This window comes from Martes martes (genome assembly GCF_963455335.1).
Source record: "Martes martes genome assembly, chromosome: 2".
Lineage (NCBI taxonomy): Eukaryota > Metazoa > Chordata > Mammalia > Carnivora > Mustelidae > Martes > Martes martes.
The window spans coordinates 99968129-99985497 of NC_137889.1; the positions used below are offsets into that span (position 1 = coordinate 99968129).

General features: G+C 39.4%; 1 long non-coding RNA gene across 2 annotated transcripts in view; it reads left to right on the top strand.

The window, feature by feature from the left end:
- Positions 1–4917: 4917 nt before the first annotated feature.
- The window catches only part of LOC308338146, a 78219-nt gene continuing 65767 nt past the window's right edge, over positions 4918–17369 (top strand). For both annotated transcript variants that reach the window (XR_013966385.1, XR_013966386.1), the window contains exon 1: positions 4918–5277. This is a non-coding gene — a long non-coding RNA (uncharacterized lncRNA). The remainder of the gene's footprint in view (positions 5278–17369) is intronic.

Here is a 17369-nt window from a genome sequence, read left to right on the forward strand (position 1 = left end):
GAGCCCCACATCAGGCTCTCTGCCCAGCAGGGAGCCTGCTTCCCCCCTCTCTCTCTGCCTGCCTCTCTGCCTACTTGTGATCTCTCTCTCTCTCTGTCAAATGAATAAATAAAATCTTAAAAAAAAAATTCTTTTCTAAATATTCTCCTTTACAACTTTCTTTTTTTCATTTAGATTTTGTCTTAAATTTTTCTCTCTAAATAACCTGTCTCATTTCATGACAAAATTACTTGTCATTTCTTATACCATTTCTTTTTACATTTCTCTTACTTTCCTATGTATAAAGTTGCTATCTTTATCATTTCTAGCAGTCTCAATTACATTTATCAGAATTTTAACTTTTAGAAACTTCAGCTTCCAGTGAAAACTAAGTAGTAACCCATTGTGAACTATTACATCAGACATCTTTAGATAACAAATTAGTGAGTATATTTCATAACTTCTAGAAACGTGTTTTTTCATAGTGTAACTTTCAACAAAGTATAAAACATATTTACTCATAGACCCAAGTATCTACAATTTATCTGCAATAGGACAAAAGCTGTCAAACCTGTGTTTTTTAATTGTTTTAATATTTTATCCTACTTGGAAAAGACTTACATATTCAATGAATTTAACCCAATATATCATTTAACCTAGCAAAACTTCAAAGTTTCAGGTTACCAAAGATTTTGAAAGCTATTAGAAGTTTACCTGGAAACCTTTTTATTTATTTAACCTGTTTGCTCTTAAATAATTACTCATGAAAACTTTGAGACAGGAAAAAAGTAATCATTTTAAGTAATTTTTGCTGACAGATTGCAACAGAGATAACATGAACTTATTTGACCTATAGGAAATCTTGGTAGAATAAACACTTTATATTTAATGCTGATAACTCTAAGTACATCTATTTTAATTAAACCAGCGATCAAATTTTAATTTACCAAAGATTATCCCGGATCACAGGAACTTGAAAAACATTTGGGTTAGTTCTTATCTTTTTGAGTTTCAGAGTGCCCAATTTTCACAAACACTTGCTTTTAAACCAATTAAATAAAGCTCTTTTACAAATTAATTTCAGCAAAACCATCTGGGGGTAGAGAAAATATCTCATATTTATAACACATGTGGACACATACACACAAACAAAATGCAAACAAAATTTAGCCTTTGTTTCACTAATGTTTGTGGAGAGGACATTAAAGGCCCCAATTCTAAATATTTCTCTTTTACAAAACAAATCTAATTGCAAGATAGCATTATAATTTATAATCCATTAATTAGTCATTTTCCCACTTTCCAATTAGTAGCAATTAGAACACAGCTGGTTTTGTCCAAAGATGCCAAAAGCTGCAGCAGCAAGCAAAACACATGAAGCCCCAGAGTACCTCTGTGAGCCTTGGTTCCTCCCAAAACGTTGGGAGCTTCATCGATGGATTCAAATAGCTTCCTAGTTTCTGGTTACTTAATCTTATAGCCAAGCTCTGTCTGATTGTGGGCCCAAGAAAACTAAATCAGACATGTCAGAAAAAGTCACAGGGGTTTGTTCCTGTTATAATTCTTGTTTAGTATATAAATTATTAACTAAATTAAAACTGTCGTTGGTTTTATGTAGTGGGAAGAAAGGAACACTTATTGAATGCCTAGTGACTATTAGGCACTTTGTTACTAGTTTCATCCGCTCTTGCAGTCCTGGGAAGTAGATAGTATGTTTCCTATTAGCTAATTGCATATATAGCTGTTTGATTCTGTTAAGAAAGTGAGGATCTGGGGCACCTGGGTGGCTCAGTGGGTTAAAGCCTCTGCCTTTGGCTCAGGTCATGATCTCAGGGTCCGGGGATCGAGTCCCGCATCGGGCTCTCTGCTCAGCAGGGCACCTGTTTCCTTCTCTCTCTCTCTGCCTGCCTCTCTGCCTACTTGTGATCTCTCTCTATGCCTCCCCCCCCCCAAAAAAAAACTTAAAAAAAAAAAAAAGAAAGTGAGGATTTGATTTGAAGTCTGTTTGAATCCAAAGTTCATGTTTTTTTTTTTCCCCCCCCTAGTTAAGCTGGTGCTCTGGAAAGTTTTAGCTTACTCAGTACAATTTGGGCTCTGTGGTTTCCCTTCTCTTGCCATGACTTGTATATAGAATTGTGACTTCCAGGATGGTGTTCATTTTACTTTCATTGTTGTTAAATTAGTAAACATGTATAGCACTAATAGGTCCTAGTTAGAAAAAAAGAATTATTTTTCCATCTTTAGATGAGTGTCTGTAAGGTAATTTATAATAACATAATACATTTAGCAATGGGAGATCAGGAAAATAACTCTTGTTTTTCAGATTTTAGCATAAGCATCCTTTGTTCCAGTTAGTCCTCCCCAAATCCCTCAGATTGGGTCAGGGCCCCTTGTGCTTTACTCTCACAACACCCTTTCCTTTTCCTTCACGGCAGTTTTAACGTACACTTTTAAATTTGATATTGTTGAGTAGTGTCTCTTTTTCACCTAGTGATTAGGAAGAATATATAGCGTGCAGGATTTAAATGGACTTACAGTAATTCTTCACCATCAGCTGACCACCCAAGCTCTAGGTGATCGTACATTATGGCAGAAGAACATTCTCAGAATAAACTGAACTGCTCTGAAACAGAATCAGCATGATGTATTTTTCCTCCAGGGAAAAAAAAGGTCAGAAGCCTGAAGGGATCATGGAAGGAGATACTGAGTTGTTAAATGTTACAAATGTTTTATTGAATATTAATGAAATGGAAAGTGAGAATGGTATCTCAAGCACTTTCATGTCCTGCTAATGTTAGAAGCAAAGTGTGGCTGCCAAACCACATAATAAAAACCTAAAAATCAGAGAACATACCAAAAAAGACAGTAAATGCTGTATTTTCTAGAAGGCTCAGGATAAACACAAACCTATTATGTACACACATTGCTGTATTAGTATTCACAGCTCACCTTAGATTCCAATTTCAAAATAGATTCATCCTATTCTTTTCCTTCTGGTTCATAGCAGCCAGTTATCCTCAAAATATTTATCACAGTTTGTAATTATGTATTTATTTGTGTGTTTACACATTTAGTGTCTAAGACTATAGGCTCAATAAAGGTAAAGGCCTGTGTCTGATTTGTTCAGATCACGCCAACATGCCTAACAGACAGTTCATATACAGACAGTTTGTTTCTAGAATGTTCAGTGGCTGGGTTTAGTGCTGTCTGTACTCCGAGCCATCTTTAAATAGGGAAGGGTCAATTTGGCCTTAGTACCATGAGGGTTAATATCACTAAAAAACATTTCTTGTTAAAAATTCCTTTTTTTTAAAAAAAGATTTTATTTATTTATTTGAGAGAGAGGGAGAAAGAAAGCATGAGCTGGGGTGGGGGGGAAAGGCAGAGAGAGAGGGAGAGGAGGATGCCCCACTGAGCAGAGAGCTTGTTGCAAGACTTGATCCCAGAACCCCAGGATCATTACCTGAGCCGAAGGTTTAACCACCTGAGCCACCCAGGCTCCCCTCCTGTTAAAAACTTTTGACCTTAGATCTTTATATAGTCACTGTGCATTTTGTAGATTCATGGCCAATTATGGGGTTAAATATAATTTGTCAGACTTCCAGAAACTCCCAGAGGCTCGTTCTGTGCATTAAGACAGGTAACTGGAAAGAATGTCTATTGGATTGGTGAAGATAATTGCTACTAAAAATATTATATTCAAGGAGGGATGCTGTAGTCCAGAGGATTTGAATCTCATCTGGAAAACACTTATGAGGTACCTTAACACTTGTAGATATTAGGCAAGAGCATGTTGTTGTTGAGTCTTAAAGGCTTAAATTTTTAATTATTTTGTTCTTAAAAATTATATAAATAATACATGTTTGTTGTAAAAGGCAAAAGATTTATAAGATCTGAAGAAAAACCAGAGTATTTACATATTTGTTGTAAACATGAGTTGGGGTTGTTTCAATCCCTTGTTTACCAGATGAGTCACTGTATATAGTTTATCTTTTGATTATGGCCTTTATAGCCTTCAGGTCTTTTCTTCCCGATATGTGGGTTATCTCTGTTTGTATCTGGCACTGTAGCCATCAGAACATCATGAGAAAAACCTGGGATGCTGGAAAGGACACATTTATAAAAATAAAATATAAATATATTATATATATATATTTTATATATAAGATATAAAAATGTCCCTAGTTTTTGAGGTCTTCAGGGTGTTCATGGCAAGCAATGGCTGAACACTTGAAAATGTAGAGTAGCTGGCTTGGAAGATTTCCTGGTAAAGGTTCTGCCAGTAGTCATGAGCCCTTTGACTTTCCCTGCTTAATTTCAGCATCTTCTCCTTTTGGTAGACTGCCTGGACAGAGATGCCACTGCTTCCTGGTGCTAGAGCCTATCCTCTGGCCTCAACTTGTCTAGCTACTGTGTCTCCCAGGATGTCCCCTGGGCCATGATGCACACAGAGCACTAGCTGATGATGCCTGGCGGCCAAGCTGTGCCAGTTACTGTGTCTTGCATTTAATTTGCAGTAAGTCTCTGGTTTAGGATAGTGTCTCTCAAGTTATCGATAGTGAAGGATGACTTCTGTTTATATTCTCTGTCCATTGTGGGCTGGTGCTTTTTTGGTAAAAAATATAAAAATCAAATTGTTAGAAAAATGAGATGGGAAATACAAACCCAAAGACAAAAATAAGCCTTGATTTTCATTATTATATTGAAAAGACATAAAAGTACTCTGTTAATGTGCTACGGAGGTTTCTAAATGTTTACTATTAACTTTGGTATTTACTTTGTTATGGGCTGAGAGCAAACATTTCCTTGACCTGTACTAGTCCACTGTCCATGCTTTGAGTGACTGGTTAAGGCTTTTGCTCTGAGACCGTTGCCACATATTTTTGGAATGTGTTTGTGTTTGGAGACATTACCTGTGTTCCTACTTTATGTATTTCTGTGTGTGTGTGTGTGTGTGTGTGTTTGTGTGTGTGTGTGTCTGTGCATACATGGAGCGGTGGTGATAGTTGTTTTCTTTCCCCACTATCTTCTCTTTGGTCTGATTACTTCACTTTCAGTGGAACCTCCAACAGTGTTTTCCAACAGCATGGCTCTACTCCTGCACATTCTTTGGGAATGCCAGGGGCTTATCACATGCTGCACCTGTAGTTGCTCATGCCTGGACATAGCCTTTTCTTTTCCTTTAAAATTTTATTAAGTTTTTAATTTTAATTCTAGTATCATCATACAGTGTTATATTAATTTCAGACATATAATACAGTGATTCAGCAATTCCGTACATTATCAGTGCTCATGATGGTAAGTGTACTTTTTAATCTTCTTCACCTATTTCACTCACCCTTCCCCTCCAACCTCCCCTCTGGTAACCATCAGTTTGTTCTCTATAGTTAAAAGTCTGTTTCTTGGTTTGCCTCTTTCTCTTTTTTCCATATATGAATGAGATCATATGGTATTTGTCCTTCTCTGATTTATTTTACTTAGTATTATACTGTGTAGTTCCATCCATGTTGTTACAAATAGCAAGATTCATTTTTTTTAAATGGCTGAGTAGGATTTCATTGTTTTTTTCAATATATATATAAAATACATATATATATATGTGTGTGTGTGTATATATATATAATATACAGACACACACCACATCTTCTTTATCCATTCATCTATCAATGGGGACTTGGGCTATTTCCATAATTCAGCTATTATAAATAATGCTATAATAAACATAGGGGTGTATATGTCCTTTTGAATTAAATTTTTTTAGGGTTCCTAGAGGGGTGGGGGTTGGGGGTCTGGGGTGACTGGGTGATGACCATTAAGGAGGGCATGTGATGTAATGAGAACTGGGTGTTATATACAACTAATGAATCACTGAACTCTACATCTGAAACCGATAATACACCAAATGTTTAATTAATTGAATTTAAATAGAAAATAATTTAAAAAAAGAAAAGAATTAGTGTTTTTTTGTATTCTTTGGGTAAATACCCAGTAATGTGATTACTGGTAGTTCTATTTTTAACTTTTTGAAGAACCTCCATACTGTTTTCCGGAGTGGCCGCTCTAGTTTGCTTTCTCACCATCAGTGCACGAGAGGGTTCCTTTTTCTCCACATCCTCACCAACACCTGTTGTTTCTTGTGTTGTTGATTTTAGCCATTCTGACAGGTGTGAGGTGATATCTCACTGTAGTTTTTGATTTGTATTTTTCTGATGACAATGATGTTGGGTACATTTTCATGTGTCTGTTGGTCATCTGAATGTCTTTTTTTGGAGAAAGTCTGTTCATGTCTTATGCCACTTTTAATTGGATTATTTATTTTTTGGTGTTGAGTTGTATAAGTTCTTTATATATTTTGGCTACTTGGACATAACCTTGTCTGATAGAACATAGCCTCTTACTTATAAACCCAAAGGGATATGACAAGAGTATCTCTGGATATACACAAAAATGCAAAGATTACAAGAGCATAACACATGGTGGACAACATCGTTGGTGTCTGTCTTGTTTACTGTTTGTTCCCCCAGTGTACAGGTTCTCTCAACTCCAAATACCCTTGTACACTTGGTTCTGTGATGCTGGGACTCTTGTAAACCACTGTTCTGCTTTGTTGGCTGAATCCATTTTATTCTCTGCCAACAGGGAACACTGGGGTTGTGGAGGAGAGGGGACTAGGAGGGTGGAGAAGGAAGAGGGACTTGCCCTTTGTTGTTTATGCACAGAGAGCTTCCTGTTTTATTCTTTGATGCTTACATTTCCTGTGAATATCACCCCAGCATCATTTCTTCACCCCAGTAGCAGCAAGGTCCTCTTGTAGCAGCAGCTAAATCCAGTTAGAAGTTTTCCCAGCCCTTGTAAAAGTCACCCATGATGCATCTGCAGAGACCTCAGCTAGCCAGAGCCCCCTCCTCAGAGGTCTGAGTCTCAGGTTGGCTGGGCCCCTTTCTCAGCCTTCTGTTTTAATAATTCCAACATTGTCCTTTTATTCTCTCAACCCTAAAGATTGTAGCAGTTTATTGGAATTGCTACCTTTATTACATGGCAGTCTTCTCTTCTTGGCTTTTTAATCAACTAGTAAACCAACTCTCTTGCCACCTAACAATTTCTTAACTGGTATGGTTTCTGTCTCTTGGCTGAATCCTGACTGAAGCATAGCAAAAAACAATGGCAGGGACCTTTGACTGTTTAAATTTGTATGCTTTGAGTATGCTCAATAATGCTTATTTGAACTTGAGGTTGAACTAAGTTTTGTATCCAAGAAGGCAATAAAATAGAGTGAAACTGGTTTTGGCATTCCTGACCTGGGAAAGTCAGTACATTTGTTGAGTTGATGGCTATTTTCCTAGATTGCACTCTTTCCCTGATTCCTACCCCACTTTAACCTTCTTACTTATTTTTGCCATTTTACATAATCTATCTCAGTTAAACTCAACAGTCCTTATTGTATCCAACTAGAACACTTTTTACAGATGCTAAAGTAAATCCAGGGCCACCCTTAATTGCACTAGTAGAGGGGTAGAGCCGTGTCATAAACCAGATTTCAAATGGCCCATAGCGCTCCTTGCCACCCAGTATTCATGTAGTCACCTCCCACTCTGAGTAGGGCCAACCTGCGTTATTAATGGAATATTGTAGAGATGATGGGATGTGACTTCTAAGGCTAGGTCATAAAAGACACTGTGACATCTGTCTCACTCTTTCTGGATCACTGGCTCTGGGAGAAGTCAGCTTCCATACCGCGAGGACGCCCACACAGCCATATGGATAGGTCCAGGTGGTGGAACGAGAGAGTAGCCAGTGCTCATTTGCCAACCATAGGAATGAGGCCCTGGAAGGCAGTTCATCGAGCCCCAGGCAAGCTTCAGATGGCAGTAGTCCCAGTTCCCATCTTCACTGCAACCGTAGGATAGACTGTGAGGTGGCTCCATCTAGCTCAGCTTTCCTCAAAAAGCTCACCCCCAGAAATGGTGAGATAATAAATGTGGTTGTTTGGGACATAAGTTTTGAAGTAATTTGTTATGGACCAAATAGATGCCAAACACAGAGCATTACATTAGTCGGTATATAACTTTGGTCTTGGTGACGAGTGTTATGATTGAGGTAGAATACAAGTTGTGGTAAAGACACTGATAAAGTAATAGCTCTGCCGAAGACAGCCTGCCACAATGCAAGTTTTCATGTATTCTGTAAGCCTGATGTAAATGACTTGTTAATTGCAAAATAATCAGAGAAAGGGAAGTATTTATTTCTTTGTACGTGGAAACAACCAAGCACATTTTCTGTATGAAGTTCTACAGGTTAAGGGCACTTTAGTTTCTCTAGCCGATTCTACAACTTTAACCAAGGGGCTAGATTCCTGAATTCATGTTCTTCAGGTTTGGAGAAGCAACCAACAATAGGTAGGGTCAGATAAAAGGCTTCCAAACAAGATGTCTTGAAGAACTTCAAATTACTGATTCCCTTCTTCCCCCAGTAAATTCTTCAATAAACTGGAATGCCTCATCTTTCACAAAACTTTAATAGGGGAACACGCTAGCGTTTTGGTTATCCCAGTATTAGTGTCAGCTCAGACTCTGTATCTGACAGTTCTTGAAAGATCTGGGCATTCCCTCTCTCCCTGTGTCTAATTATTTTAGTTTGTCTGCATGGGAGAGGATTAGGGGAATTGGCAGTGTATATATTTACTGTGTGGTAGATTCTTTCTGAACCACTGGTGCATTTCTTTCTGCTATAGTGAAAGGGGTGCTCCCTCTGGATTCTACTGAGGACCATGGTCATCTGGTAGATTTTCAAATTTTTATGTCAGACCTACTATAACATGCCAACCTCTCTGAGCCTCTTGACTTCTGGTGCATTGCCAAAGTAGTTCTGGCATCTCCACTTCGCTTGTTGTAGGCCATTAACCACCCCCCCCCCCCACCGCCGACCCCGCAAGCTTCGAGGAACCATCCCAACAGCACAGAACTGACTCTAGGTGTCCTCCTCAGGAATTCAATCCTGAGTTATAGATTGTATCCATATCAATGACCTCTCCCTTATATTCTATTCCTTTAGTCCAGTCTGCTTATGATTGATTTTCAACATGTTTTTCCAGTTCTTTCTGGTACATGTGAGCCACATCCTGTGGTTATTTTGGTGAATTATTTTCCTAGTCAGGCTGAGACTTGAACTTGTTTATTGGTGTAGAAGTCATGAGGGAAGGAAGGTGGGTATCATCTTATGAGGCATTTGCCTTAGTAAAGCTCCTGTGGTGTCCAGGCAGGGAGAACCTGGTCTCACGCGGAAGTGGGCAGTGGGCCACTTCTTTAGGCATTTAGGGTTAGCAGAATCTGTGGCTCAAGTTTCTGAAGATATTCCCCCAAAGAGTTTTAAGACCTTAATCCTTCCCTATCAGGGCCCTGATTTTAATGTTGGAGATTAAAGGAAGAACTTTAGAAAAAAACTTCTCTGCAATTTGACTAATAATCAAATCCTAGGCCTGATTTTTTAGCCTAATCCATCCTCTGGTTATAGCCAGCGGTTACGACTAGAGTAATCAGAGGAGATAAAGGGACAGTTTAAGTGCTGTTAGAGAAGTTCTGTGGTTTTCAGTTGGGCTCTTAGTTGGTGGTTGCTTGACTCAACTTGTCATTTTGTTTTTCCTTCAGCATATTGATGACATTTAACAAAAACTAACTAAACCCACAGTTCTTATAATTACCATTCCCATTTTATCTCTCAGGTGCCAGTGATGTTGCACAAGCCGTGCATATCCTGCAATCAGTATCCGCTCCCAATTCACCACAGAAGACTCTTAGTAATTGTATTACAAGAGCATGCCAAGGGGGATTATTACCCACTCAACACCAGTGTGTTAGTTATCTATTGTTTAGCAGCTTAAAACACAGACATTTATGCTCTCTACGTTTTTATTGGTCAGGAATTTGGGAGATACTTAGCTGGGTGTTTTGTTTCAGGATCCCACAAAGCTCTAATGGAGGTGTTGGCTAGGGCTGTAATCATCTCAAAGCTTGACTCAGGAGGAATCCTCTTTTAGTTGTATTCACATGGGTGTTGACAGACCTCAGCAGATCTATTTTCAAATTAACTTGGGTCTTCTCCACAAGGGTGCTTCATGCTGTGACAGCTGGCCTCTCTCAGAACAGGCAATCCAAGAGAGAAGATCCCCAAATGGAAGCCATGGTCTTTTTGGAACCCATTTCAGAAGTGACATCTTACCATTTCTGCTTTCAAAATTGAGTCAATAAGTCTAGCCTACATTTAAGGAGAGAGGATTACACAGGGGGTTGAATACCAGGAGGCAGGGATCCTGGGGGCCCATCTTAAGAACAGACCACAGTGGTGGTCTTTTGCCATCTTGTTGGTAAGTGATCCACTTCAGAATCCCATCCTTAAGATCGGCTTCCTAGGACTAGTTCTGGTAGCAACGGTCTTTGTTTGGGAACCCCAGAAGTAGACCTTGAGATGAAAATTAGATTTCTAGTAGTTTGATTAACAAGATGAATGGGACACTAATAGGAAAGCAGGGAGATGATACAAGGTAGGGAAAGCTGCCAATAAAGAGAGTATTTTTTTTTATTGTGATAACATATGCATATCATAAAATTTTGAGCATACAGTCCAGTGGCATTAAGTACATGCACATTGTACTTACATTCACATCTATGTCCAGCACTTTCCCCTCTTTACAAATTGAAACTCCCTGCCCATTCAACACTACCTGCCTATTCCTCCCTCCTCCTATTCCTGGGCAAACACCATTCTACCTGTGGTCTTTTATGAATTTGACTTCTCTAGGTACCTCATATAAGTGGAATCATTCATTCAGTGTACTTTTATGACTGGCTTATTTCACTCGGTGTATTTGTCTTCAGGGCTCACCCATGTTGTAACGTGTCAGGATTTCCTTCCTTTTAAGGGCTGAATAATATTCCCCCACATGTATATACCATATTTTGTGTATTCATTCATCTGTCAATGGACACTTGAGTTGCTTCTTTCATTTGCCTGTTGCCAATAATGCCGCCATTAACATGGGTGTAAGAGTGCATGTTTAAAGCCAGTTACCAAAATGGGCACCAGGAGTTTAATCCCCTAGGGGTACTCTGTGGATTGTATATTTTATAGCAACTTCTGTCAGTCATTAGTTAAGGGCTGCTTGGGGGAGGTATAAATTCTCTGGAATTTCTGGCTTGCCTAACCTGAAAGTGGGCAGAGAAACCTTCTGCTATTTTGGCAAAAGCCCTCAGGCATGGGAATCCTGATCCTGGCAGCTGGAAGCCAACAGGGCACAAGGAAAGTGGTAAGGTCCCAAGGATCTGGATGAAGCCCTGAGGGCAGCAGCCCCAGGAACCGTCCATGTCGATCATAACTACATCTTTTGGTTTTAGTTCCAAAGTTTTTCTCTAGTCTGTTTTAATCCACAATTTCTCTAATTGTTCTTCCTACTTCCGGTCTCTCCTATCCACAGGATCTTCCACAGTGCTGCCAAAGTAATGCTTTTCTGAAACACGGGTTTTAAACATGCTAGTTGTTGGGAGGCTGGGTGGTTCAGTCAGTTAAGCACTTATCTGCCTTTGGCTCTGGTCATGATCCCGAGGTTCTGGGATTAAGCCCTGCGTCGCACTCCCTGTTCAGCGGGATGGCTGCTTCTCCCTCTGCCTTTGCCCCTGTTCAGACTCTCTTGCTTGCTCACTCTTAAATAAATAAATAAAATCTTAAAAAACCAAAAATATAACACGCCATTTGTTTCCTTGGACCCCTTTTATGTCAGTGCTTGATTTCTTGGATGAAATTCTTCCTTCTTATCACTGCTCTGTCTAGTTGCACCTCTCTCCCACCATCTTGTATACACCATCTCTCAAGGGAGGGAATCTCAAGCCTCCTCCCATGATAGACCGTACTCTTTTACCACCTTGAACTTTTGTTCATGCTTTTATCTAGGCTCTCAGTACTTGTTTTCTACTTGGAAAAATCAAGTACACCTGTCAAGGTTCAGCTCAAAGGTGATGTGCTCTGTGGCATGTTCTCTAGTTTCTCCCAGGCAAGACTAATTTTTCCCTCCTATTTCTTGATTGCATATTTCTCTGCCATAATGGTTATTAAATTGTATGTTTTAAAAAAAATTTTTTTTGATCTTTAATATCATTTTATTGCATTGACCAAGTTATTTTCTATAAAACGTTCTTACCCAAAGATCAGTTAGCAACAATAGCAGCAACAACAAATGTAGAAAAGAAGCATGGTATTGTGGCCAACACACTTTTTTACTTCCTCTTCCTATCAGTCCTTAGAAAAAAAGATAAGAAGGCGAAGCAGGAAGGGAAAGAGGAAAGGTTACAGGTTTTGGTGCTTACTATATATATATATATATATATATATATATATATATATAACATATAATGTATTATTTGTTTCAGGGGTACTGGTCTGTGATTCATCAGTCTTACACAATTCACAGCACTCACCATAGCACATACCCTTCCCAGTGTCTATCATCCAGCCAACCCATCCCTCCCGCCCCCCTCCACTCCAGCAACCTTCAGTTGGTTTCCTGAGATTAAGAGTGTCTTATGGCTTGTCTCCCTCTCTGGTTTTGACTTATTTTATTTTCCCCTCCCTTCCCTGTGATCCTTTGTCTTGTTTCTCAAATTCCTCATATCAGTAAGATCATATGATAATTGTCTTTCTCTGATTAACTTATTTTGTTTAGCATAATACCCTCTAGTTCTATCCATGTCATTGCAAATGGCAAGCTTTCTTTTTTGATGGTTGCATAATATTCCATTGTATATATATACCACATCTTCTTTATCCATTCACCTGTTGATGGACATCTAGGTTCTTTCCATAGTTTGGCTATTAGGACATTGCTACTATAAATATTGGGGTGCATGTGCCCCTTCAGATGACTACATTTGTATCTTTAGGGTAAATACCCAGTAGTGCAATTGCTGGGTCATAAGGTAGCTCTATTTTCAAGTTTTTGAGGAACCTCCATACTGTTTTCCAGAGTGGCTGCAGCAGCTTGCATTCCCACCAACACTATGGGAGGATTCCACTTTTCCACATCCTTGCCAACATTTGTTGTTTCCTGACTTGTTAATTTTAGCCATTCTGACTGGTTTGAGGTGTATTGTATTTCCTTGATGCTGAGTGATGTTGAGCACTTTTTCATGTGTCTGTTGGCCATTCGTATGTCTTCTTTGGAGAAATGTCTGTTCATGTCTTCTGCCCATTTCTTGTTTGGATTATTTGTTCTTTGTGTGTTGAGTTTGATAAGTTCTTTATAGATTTTGGATACTAGCCCTTTATCTGATATGTCATTTGCAAATATCTTCTTCCATTCTGTTGGTTGTCTTTCAGTTTTGTTGACTACTTCCTTTGCTGTGCAAAAGCTTTTTATCTTGATAAAGTCCCAATAGTTCATTTTTGCCCTTGTTTCCCTTGCCTTTAGTGATGTTTCTAGGAAGAAGTTGCTGTGTTGACGTCGAAGAGGTTGCTGCCTGTGTTCTCCTCAAGGATTTTGATGGGTTCCTACCTCACATTTGGGTCTTTCATCCATTTTGAGTCTATTTTTGTGAGTGGTGTAAGGAAATGGTCCAGTTTCATTCTGCATGTGGTTGTCCGATTTTCCCAACACCAATTGTTGAAGAGGCCGTCTTTTTTCCATTGAACATTCTTTCCTGCTTTGTTGAAGATGAGTTGACCATGGAGTTGAGGGTCTATTTCTGGGGTCTCTATTCTGTTCCATTGATCTATGTGTCTGTTTTTGTGCCGGTACCATACTGTCTTGATGATGACAGCTTTGTATTAGAGCCTGAAGTCTGGAATTGTGATGCCACCAGCTTTGGTTTTCTTTTTCAACATTCCTCTGTTGATTCAGGGTCTTTTCTGGTTCCATATAAATTTTAGGATTATTTGTTCCATTTCCTTGAAAAAAGTTGATAGTATTTTAATAGGGACTGCATTAAATGTGTAGATTGGTCTAGGTAGCGTAGACATTCTCACAATAGTTGTTCTTCTAATTCATGAGCATGGAATGTTTTTCCATTAGAAAAATATTTCATTTATTTATTTGGGAGAGAGAGAAAGCATGAGCAGTGGGAGGAGCAGAGGGAGAGGAATAAGCAGACTCCGTATTGAGTGTGGAGCTCAACATGGGGCTCTATCCCACGACCCCGAGATCATGACCCAGCCAAAATCAAGAGTTGGAGTCTTAACCAACTGAGCCACCCAAGTGCCCCTAAATTGTGTTTTAATTGTTAGCATATCTCTCTTCTAGACATCAAGCTGTACCAGGCATTTTTATGTCTCCAACATCATGTACATTTACTGAAGAAATGTTTGTTGTATGAATAAATGATTAGTTAAATGACTATCAGTGTGCCTCAAAAAGGCAAAGAAAAGCTAGTGAATTTCTTCAGTATCTTGTCAGTTGTGGTTGGTTATCTAGTGTAAGAATGTCAGTGAGAAATGAGGGGGAGCGATATAATTCTTCTGAAATTATAATGCAGGTTAGTATCAAATACTCTGCTGGAGAGAATTCTAGTGTTACCTTACAACATTTATTAAGAAATTGAGGTTCATGTATAGGATATGAAAACATTTCAGCAGTTTGTGCCAACACTAGTATAAAGCCTTCCTTGTGACTATGCAGAAGCATATGGTTATCACTTGCAACTTGTCATGGAACATTAACTATCAGTGGTGTTGTAATTTGGCATCTGGATGCACATCATGTATTAATAGAAGGCTTCTGTTGTAAGGACACACTTTAATTATTGTTTGAGTGATAGCTTAGAATGTGATTATTTTTGTTTTGAGGTCGAAGTCTAAAAATTCTTTTTTAAAAAAATATTTATTTATTTATTTGAAAGAGGGGGGTGAGGAGCAGAGGGAGAGGGAAAGAATCTTAAGCAGACTCCCCGCTGAGCATGGAGCCTGATGCAGGGCTTGATCCCATGACCTGAAACCATGACCTGAGCTGAAATCAAGAGTTGGATGCCCAACCAACTGTGCCATCCAGGCACCCCAAAGCTCTGAAAATTCTCAAGGTTTCTCATTATGCAGGCAAGAGGTCTGGACTGTAGTTCTCTCTGAAGACTAGAATTCCACTGTAGGTCTGGGACTAGAGATCCATAAACTGCCCTATGAGAGTGACTGTCCAGGGAAGTGCAGCACCCAAGAATGGAAAGAAGGATTTTGTTTTGTGATTGGAACAGGACATTTAAATGTGGCCGACGTGGTAGGGTTTAGACCCGAAATCCAGAACTCAGAGTCTCTTCACAGAAAGTTCATGGCGCCAATGTTAGGAGTCCGGTGTAGCCTCCAAGTGAGCAACGGCAGTGAAGGAGTAGGTAGTGATGTGGATAGTCATCAGTACTTGTGTAATACTTTTGGACATGTATCAACAGAAAGAAAAAAAATCTGCGTTTTTTTATCAAATTAGAGAGGATTTCACAATAAGGTATAATATAAAGAGACATTCAAAGTAGCTTCAAGAATTGGGCTTTATTAGAGCAAGGAATATGGACTTGTTTACAGCCAAACATTTGGACAGATTCAGACTTTGCAAGAACTGAAGATTCCTCCAACATCTCACTCTTAGTAAGGTTAATTTGGGAGGCAGAGCAGGAGGACACCACAGCTGCCCTCTGGGAAGAGGAGAGCACAGCAGTGTGTTGGACATGGAAATTCCAGTTCAGACTTGGGAAGATGGTGAAGAGTCGTCCCAAGGCCCAGAGTGAATAGGTTTGTTAGCACCCATCCCCTCCATCTGCAGGGAACAGGCACCCTGAACGAAAGGCAGGATGTTCACCTCATGATGCTTACTCTGTTTGGAAAGTAGAGTCTCACAAGAGTCCCTTGACATCATGTGATAGCCCTGATATCCTATCAGAGAGAGATACTAAGGATGTAGCCTATATTCCTGACCAATCTTAAATCATGAAGCTAGTGGGTTTAGGATTAAAAAAAAATGTATTTTATTTCCTGGTCTCTCAAGGTCTCCTGATGTGCAGGCTCCTGTCTAATTCAGTGATTCCAGATCTAGGGAAGCCCAGGCTGGGGCAGAAGAGACTTGAACTAGGAAGAGAGCTCCTGTTGTGTGTATGGTGGGGAGAGAGTTGGGAAAGAGATTCTGTATCTAGGAGATAGGAAAGGAAGTCCTGTCCCAAGAGGACTGATAATCCTGGTTCTAGGAGAATTAAGAGGGGGTTTAGGCAGGGTGTCAGGGAGCCCGGATAGAGGGATTGGATGCCACCAACCATTACTGGATCTTGTCTTCCCCTCATCCACTTCCTGGGGGAAAGAATCTGTGAGACACATTAGGAAGGCACTACACAATTACCCCCTTTCTGTGGAGAGTGGAATTAAAACTAGTTTTGTTGTTTAATACCACAACTATCTCCCAGGAAGTGTGGATCCTGATAAATAACAAGACTCTCCCCAGCCCACTCCTCCCTACACCCCCTCTTTTTTTTTCCTGTTGAATCCCTAGATGACTTAGTTATAAGGTCAGGTAATTTGAACTGCTGCGGGCTAAACTGTCCTGGACAATTGAAGAAGACCTTGAAATTGCTTTGATTGGAGAGAAGAGGGGAGTCCCATAGATATATGTGATGGCTTGAGGCTAGGTTATATAAGATTAAATACCACTAGAAGTTTCTCTGATATTAAGAATGAAATACTTAATGTTCAGTGGGGATTTATTTAAGTTGATGATGTAATGAAGACTGCCCCCGCCTTCCATCAGCTTGCTTTAGCCGGAATGTTTTATAAACTCATGAATGGTGAGTTTTGTTTCTTTGGTGTGAAATGAGCAGAGCTTCATGGGGTGGGAGAGAAAAAGTATTCAAGGAAACATGGGCCCTGAGGTAGAGATGAAAGTGGGAATATCTTGGAGTGACTTGTTTAAAGGGTCTGGAATTGAGTGATTCAGATCAAACTTAACTTAGCTCTAAAGGGGAGGATGTTACTGGGGGACATTGGGTCACATAAGAACAATGTTGATGAGGGTAGTGAGGGTAGGTAGAAGCCAGATATGAGCTTACTGCTGAATGTATCAGAGGCAAGAAATTAGAAAACAGTGTTGTGTGGATAATTCTTCTAGACCATGAAAATGATGCAGAACACAATCTAGTTGGTGAAAGAAGCTGCAGATCTTGGTTATATCACATTGTCCTTAAAGTAGCAGGATACAGCGGATACTGGAAAAAAAAAAGTTGAAATGTTTCTAAAACGTCTGTTTTGGATTTCAATTTTTTAACTTTGTAGACAAGTAAGTTGGATTCTCTTAAGTGAGCTGAAAATGGGCGGATTAAATCAGTTGTGAGATCTTTCAAAATGTCATGAAACTCCAAGGGTAAAGAATATGGATGCAGGCTTAGTCT